General features: G+C 41.2%; 1 long non-coding RNA gene across 1 annotated transcript; it reads right to left on the bottom strand.

The window, feature by feature from the left end:
• Positions 1 to 459: 459 nt before the first annotated feature.
• On the bottom strand, positions 460 to 6,989 carry LOC134293582 (uncharacterized). Its single transcript, XR_010000536.1, has 3 exons — positions 6,619 to 6,989; positions 2,506 to 3,808; positions 460 to 1,003 (listed from the first exon to the last, which is right to left on the bottom strand). It is a non-coding gene; the product is annotated as an uncharacterized LOC134293582 (long non-coding RNA).
• Positions 6,990 to 7,717: the final 728 nt, after the last annotated feature.

Below are 7,717 nucleotides of genomic sequence, written 5' to 3' on the forward strand. Positions count from 1 at the left end.
TTGGAAATGGAACTCTAAACACAAAATCAGTTTATTTTTCATGTACATCTTGGATCAATGTACGTATATAGTTTATATACATGAAACTGGAGCCTCCGATGGTACAGCGGATTAAACCACAGCTTCTGAATTTGCTGACCAAAAGGTGGACGGTTTGAATCCAGGGAGTGGGGTGAGCTCCTGCTGTTAGCCCCAGCTTTTGCTAACCTAGAACTTCAAAAACATGCAAATATAAGAAGATCAATAGGTACCACTCCGACAGGAAAGTAACAGTGCTCCATGCAGTCATGTCAGCCACATGACCTTGGAGGTGTCTACGGACACCGCTGGTTCTTTGGCTTAGAAATGGAGATGAGCACCAAGGCCAAGCGCCGGACATGACTAGACTTAATGTCAGGGGAAAACCTTTACCTATACATTGAACTGCTCTTTCAGCTACCCATGTGAACAATTTTGGAGTATTTTGCATGTTTTATTTCAGGGTTGACAACATAGTGGCAGGCCTTACAACTTGCAATGAGTGCTGTATGTTTTTGGTTTAGTTTTCCAGGATTTCTCAGTTGATGATGACTGTTTTTATAATCTCATGTCCTCAAACATTAAAAAAACCTTGCAGTTCCTTGCTTTGAAATAAAATGTTACATACTGTGTTAGCTCGAGAAGCATCATTCAAAGATTCGATGTATTCCCCAGCTGATGCATTTCAAGATGTGCCTTTCACTCTGTTGATATGTTGGCCACATGGCAATTCACATCCCAAGTTGCAGACTCCAAGATGTATGGTTGCTAATGAGATATGGAAAAGATAGACCACAGAGCTCAGTAGATCTGTCATTTCCTTTGTCATCTGTCTGTGATCTCTCTGCCAAACGATCAGAGATGAATGGAAATATGAAATGACTCTTGCTATTCCATGGAGGCAATGCAAAGAGACTGGAAAGCCCTGAACCCATGAAGTGACTATGCACTAGACCTGACATTTGCTAGTCACTTGTAAGTGGATCTGTGAATAGAAAAAGTATCTGTTAGGCAGGATATGTTTGTCTGAATCGAGGAAACGTTAGATGACTTACTACACTTCTGACTCCATCAAAACTATTTTGCTTCAGGTTTGTCACATGCCTTTGCAAACAGCAAGTGTTAGTATTAGAACTGCTGAACATTATTACAGTTTTTATTTAAATATTTATATACGTTACTTTCATCTGATAGATGATTTGCCAGAGTATGCATGAAACATACCTGACTCCTGCAATACAATGGTGTAGAATGGAAGATCTGAGAATGGAATTATCTGTTTACATCACTCATTTGCCTTCCCCGGTTTCCTTCCTCTAGTTTGCTGCTTTTTAAACTGTAGGTCCCTACCCCAAATGGGGTCCCTTTAACTCAATTTTGGGGTCACCAAAATGCAGCATTAAAAGGCTTAGGAATACGACTCATTTGCACAAATTTTAGTAACAACATGAAGCATTTACAGTTGACTGCAGAAGATGCTTCAGCTGTACTTCACAACAATCTCCCTGTTTAGCAAGACTTGCAAATTCTGATTTATCAGTAAATGTTTGATTTTATACTTATTTTAAATACCTATATACCTTGTATCACATAAATATTTTTATGGAAGAAAGGGGTTGTGAGTGGAAAAGGTTTTAGAAGCCCTACTCTAATTAACTTAGATCAGTGGTTCGCAACCTGTGGGTCCCTAGATGTTTTGGCTTTCAACCCACAGGAATCCTAATAGCTGGTAAACTGGCTGGGATTTCTGAGAGTTGTAGGCCAAAACACCTGGGGACCCACAGATTGACTTAGATACTTGAACTACTGACTTAGATACTTGAAGTGTTTTGCCTTCACTCTGCTCTTTTGTTAAACCCTTGGTCTTCCAGTTTGGGGGCTGCCCAGACTCAGCAAATGTATGCTTATTTGAGATATCATTTAGGGAAGCAGAAATCACCTATTTCTCTCTGGGTGGCTTCATTCCATCACCCGGGCAGATGGTACGAGGCCACCCCCTTTGTTATTGTAAGGAAAGACTGAAGGAAAATTCTTAGGTCTCTTAATATCCTTAAACACTGTGATTATTGTTCTAAGGAGTGCATGCTGTGTCATCTGAAAGAGTCCCCCATGAGTGGTATTAATTTCAGCATGGGATTGTCTTGCTGTATTAATTTTTCAACTAGTTTTATTGTTCAGCAGCCATGATGAGCCAGCAGGATAGTCATGACTGATATGCCATTGGAATCCGGCTTAGATATCCTGCATGTTGGGGCAGTTTCCTTCCTCTCCACAAAGTATTGGGAAAAGAGAAGTCCTGTCACATGGCTCATAGCTTTAGATTCCATAGCATTGAATCAAAAAGTGGTGTCAAGCTGCATTAATTCTACAGTCTAGATGAGGCGTTCTTAAACTTTTTCAACCATGGAGCCCTTTTTGAAGCAAAAGTTTCTCATGGAGCCCCAATAAATGTTTATACATTATATTATATATTACTGACTTACTTACTAAGGTAATTCCTCGTTGTCCAAGTACAATGGCCCTCTAAGTGTAGTGTCTTGGCGGTGGGTACATAGGTGACTGTGGAGTCCTATTCTTGACCCGCACGTTCTTCCACAGTGAGGACATCGGTTTCCAGACTTAAGGCAGTCCCAGTCAGGGTTGGCTTGACACGCCTTTCTCTTGGCACGTTTCTCCCTTTCGCCCTCCATTCGTACCTATTCAAATTCCACAACACTACTGATCACAGCTGACCTCCAGCTAGAGTACTCAAGGGCCAGGGCTTCCCAGTTCTCGGTGTCTATGCCACAGTTTTTGAGGTTGGCTTTAAGCCCATCTTTAAATCTCTTTTCCTGTCCACCGACATTCCGTTTCCCATTCTTGAGTTCAGAGTAGAGTAACTGCTTTGGGAGACGGTGATCGGGCATTCGGACAACGTGGCCAGTCCAGCGGAGTTGATGATGTAGGGGCATAGCTTCAGTGCTGGTGGTCTTTGCTTCTTCCAGTATGCTGACATTTGTCTGCCTGTCTGACCAAGAGATTTGCAGGATTTTTCGGAGGCAACGCTGATGGAATCATTCCAGGAGTTGAGTGTGACGTCTGTAGATGGTCCACATTTCGCAGGCATATAACAAGGTTGGGAGAACAGTGGCTTTATAAACAAGCACCTTGGTATCCCAACAGATGTCCCAATCCTCAAACACTCTCTGCTTCATTCGGAAAAATGCATTTGCAGAGCTCAGGCAATGTTGTGTTTCAGCGTCAATGTTGACTTTTGTGGAGAGGTAGCTGCCATGGTAGCAGAAATTGTCAACATTTTCTAATGTTACACCATTAAGTTGTATTCCTGGCATTGCAGAAGGATTGGCTGGTGACTGCTGGAACAGTACTTTGGTTTTATCGATGTTCAATAACAGGCTGAGCTTCTTGTATGCTTCTGCAAAGGAGTTTAGAGTGTCTTGTAGGTCTTCTTCTGAATGCGCACAGACTACGTTGTCATCGGCATATTGGAGTTCTATAACAGATGTTGTTGTGACCTTGGTTTTGGCCTTCAGTCTGCTGAGGTTAAATAGCTTACCATCTGTCTGATAGATTATTTCCACTCTGGTGGGAAGCTTCTCATCAACAAGATGAAGTATCATAGCGATGAAGATGGAAAATAAAGTTGGGGAAATAACACATCCCTGTCTGACACCTGATTCCACCTTACATGGATTACGTTTATAATATATTAGTTGTACCCAGCCACATGTTGCTGTGGCCCAGTCTGGTTCAATGGGAAAGAAGCCACTTGCAGTTTCTGAAGTTGCTCCTGACACGGAAAAAAATACAGTAAAAATAAATTATAATATAATAATAAAATGTGCTGCAGGACGTCCCGCAATGACAATTGTTTTTGCAGCTTAGTAAACCTTTTCCCATGTTTTTATGATACCCTAAGGAAATAATGACATTGATAAACCTAGGAGCAAAAATAATAGTGTTACATATAGTAATATGGAGCCACCGGTGGCTGAGCTGCTGAACTCGCTGACCGAAAGGTTGGTGGTTTGAATCCAGGGAGTGGGAATGAGCTCCCATTGTTAGCCCCAGCTTCGGCCAACCTAGCAGTTTGAAAACATGCAAATGTGAGTACATCAATAGGTACTGCTCTGGCAGTCATGCTGGCCACATCACCTTGGAGGCGTCTATAGACAATGCCGGCTCTTCAGCTTAGAAATGGAGATGAGCACTAACCCCCAGAGTCAGACACAACTAGACTTAATGTCAGGGGAAAACCTTTACCTTTATCTTATATATTGTAATATATTATAACATTATAATAATATATAATAATGATGCAATACAATTATAATATAATATTATAATATATAAGTATAATAATAAAATATAATAATAGTAATACAATTATAATAATATAATAAGCAGTGGTATTTCTCGTTCACTTTGCTGGGGCCCACAAAAAGGATTTTCACTCTCAATATCCCTCCTTTCAATGGCTAGGCCACAGTCTCAGCTTCATGTAAGTTGTCAAGCCGAACTGAGTGGCAAGGAGGCAGGCCTAGCCGTCCCTTGCAGCCCCACCTATGCCGATTACTAAAGGGAGGCAACAGCTTGGCCACTGGTAAAGCCATTGCTAAGGGAAGGAGCCGTCTGCTATGATGGTTGCTAAGAGGAGGAGGAGACTGGCCATTGCTAAGGGTCATGGTTTTACCTGTGTCAGGTGTGACAGGTTTGTGGTAGTAGGCATGTGAATACCTTAAAATGCTCATCAGTTCGTGTGTCCAAATTTCGTAGCAATTGGTAGTTTGGAAGATATGAGGCCCCCACAAATGGACATTACATTTTTATTTACGTATATAGATAATGTATATATATCAGGCATGGGCTGGGCCAGTGACAGATGGATGTAGAGTGTTTGTGTAAACTACTTCACACAGTGCAAAGAAATACAATATTTTAAATGAAGAACACTTTATCCAACATAAACTTAACAGTATTTCAGTGGAAGACCCCCAGGGACATAGTCTAACCCCCTTCTGTCATGCAAGAAACACACTATCAAGGCACCCCCAACAGATGACCACCGAGCCTTTGTAACAACAACAACAACAACATAAACCCCAGAGGAGGTGAGGTGCCCACGGAGCCCAAGCACCTTTCACAGAGCCCCAAGGTCTCCCCGGAGCACAGTTTGAGAACTGCTGGCCGAGATGCATCTTATTAAAATAGAAGATGTTCCGAATATCTCCTAATACCCCATTTTATTGTTTTACCGAAGACTAATCAATTTTACCAACACCCGACATTCAGCTGTGGAGACAGCTATGCATGCCTTCTTCTTAGGCCATTGATCACTTCAGACTATGTCTGTCTGCTATCTTTGTCCCTTTGTATTTTCCCAACACAGAGATAGAAATAGAAATATTCAGATAAACATAAATAGGGAACATTAGGGGATATTCCCAGGGAAACAGGACAAAAACCATAATTTCCTGCAGTTTTGGAAAATAAATAGCAGGAGGTTGTCCCAGATAACTTATCAATTATCTTTGATGCCTTCCTCAGATTTTTTTGTCACCCTTCATTTATTATTTAATAAATTAGTAGCCGCAAAATAAGTTGCATGCAATGTTTTGCCCATCTAAAAGCTGGGTGGGTGCTTGCGTTCTTTTCTACTTCCACTGGGTTTTTCATTTTGAAAACTGACCTTGAAATCTATCTACTCTAACCCTGTGATGCTGATTGTCAGCTAACCACAGGTAAAACAGTCCTCCTTACCCTTCCTGTACATCTTTTATTCAGGGGTTTGGTTACTTTAGCAGTCCTGAAATAAAATTCCTGTACAGTAGCTCAGTGTATCATCATATCAGAATGAACAAGAGAGCTGAGAGTGTGAAATATTTTTCAAATATCTTATGATTTGTAGGGAAGATCTCTAGACTGAGGATTTCATAGTTTACTGAACTCATCATAACTACACAGGAATGTAGTTAAAACTAAGGACATTATCTCATGTGTGTGGGGGGAGCATCATATAACCGCAGCATTTAGTCCTGTGGCGCTACTAAGCACTGCTTGTCATTCCTTATCACACGTTCTTTCTTGCCTTTTCTCCTGAATACATCCATTTTCAGATTTATCACACGAGCGAGTGGCACTCATTTTTTTTTAAAGAAAACCTTGGGAAAAAAGACTTTGGGGATACTGGGCTTTCTCCTCCAATCCTGCCACTCTTGAGGAGACTCCAGGCACTGATCTTAAAGAGACACCACTGTGGGGATGCTGGGCTTTCCCTCCCAAACTCATGGAAGAAAATGTCAGGAAAAAGAAAGATATTTCAAAGTTTTGGAATTTCTAATGATTACATTACCGAGTCCCCGATGGCACAGCAGATTAAACTGCTGATATTAGAAAATATGTTCATAACCTGTTGGAATTATGATACCAATATGGTTAGATATTGGTGCAGAGTAGCCAAAAACACAGAAGACTAGGTGTTTATTTGAGCAGAGGTGAGAAAAACAAAATAGCCAGCCTCACTTTCTCTTTAAAGAGTCATGCGCATAAAAATAAACATCAGAGACACCAAAATTAAAATAGTAAAAGTATGTTACTCACAATCTTGTATGATGATGGTCATACAGGTAAAACATCTTATTTCCAAAGCATATAGTTCAGGATACAAAATATATAGTAGGCCAGGATCATGTAGGGCCTATCTTTATCAGGATATTACATATCTCTTCTGCGTGTGTTTGAGAGAAACAGCAAGCCGCATGGCAGGATCAAGAGAGAGAACAAAAGAAAGTCTCCCCTTATATACCCCAAATTCTAAAGGTGTACGTCACTTCCTGTATGTCCCCAGGAAAGATACGCCCCTTTCCCACTTCACATGCAAAACCCCTAAATTGGTGCCATCAGCTTTGGCTCAGGTTGCTAAGCAACAAACAAACTACATAAACCATCCCACATTGAAAATGCATTCATGATTGCTGACCAAAAGGTCGGCGGTTTGAATCTGGGGAGCGGGGTGAGCTCCTGCTGTTAGCCCCAGTTTCTGCCAACAATAGCAGTTTGAAAACATGCAAATGTGAGTAGATCAATAAGTACTGCTTTGGGAGGGAAGGTAAAGGCACTCCATGCAGTCACGCTGGCCACATGACCTTGGAGGCATCTACGGACAATGCCAGCTCTTTGGCTTAGAAATGGAGATGAGCACCAACCCCCAGAGTAGGACACGACTAAACTTAATGTCAAGGGAAAACCTTTACCTTTACCTTTACCTTAATGATTAAATTAATCTTAAAAAATTACCATGCTAGATTCATGAAGCAGGATTTTGGGAGAGAAATGTCAACGCTTGGTAGGGGACCACCCACAGGACAGCCCCTTACTCCACATCATTGAAGAGATTCAATACAGGCAAATTTGATAGATCCCATCCACATGTTTTTTGCTGTTTTCTCCAGTTATATACCGATTCCTCCACTAAAACACCCAATTCCCCATCTAGGATTTTTGAGACATTTTCCTAAGGGTTTATCAAGGGTTCAGACAAGAGGGGCTCCATCATCCATCATTATCTCTCTGTTTTCTAAGTGTTTCGAAATGGGTTGGAGGGCAGTGTGGGATAACGTTCAAAGTCACATAAAGGACAGAAGTGAGGGCAGAATAACTTTTTGTAACACAAGCGTGTTGTCTCCAAAGAGCAGAAATA

The sequence above is a fragment of the Anolis carolinensis genome, chromosome 1, assembly GCF_035594765.1.
Source record: "Anolis carolinensis isolate JA03-04 chromosome 1, rAnoCar3.1.pri, whole genome shotgun sequence".
NCBI classification, from domain to species: Eukaryota; Metazoa; Chordata; class Lepidosauria; order Squamata; family Dactyloidae; genus Anolis; species Anolis carolinensis.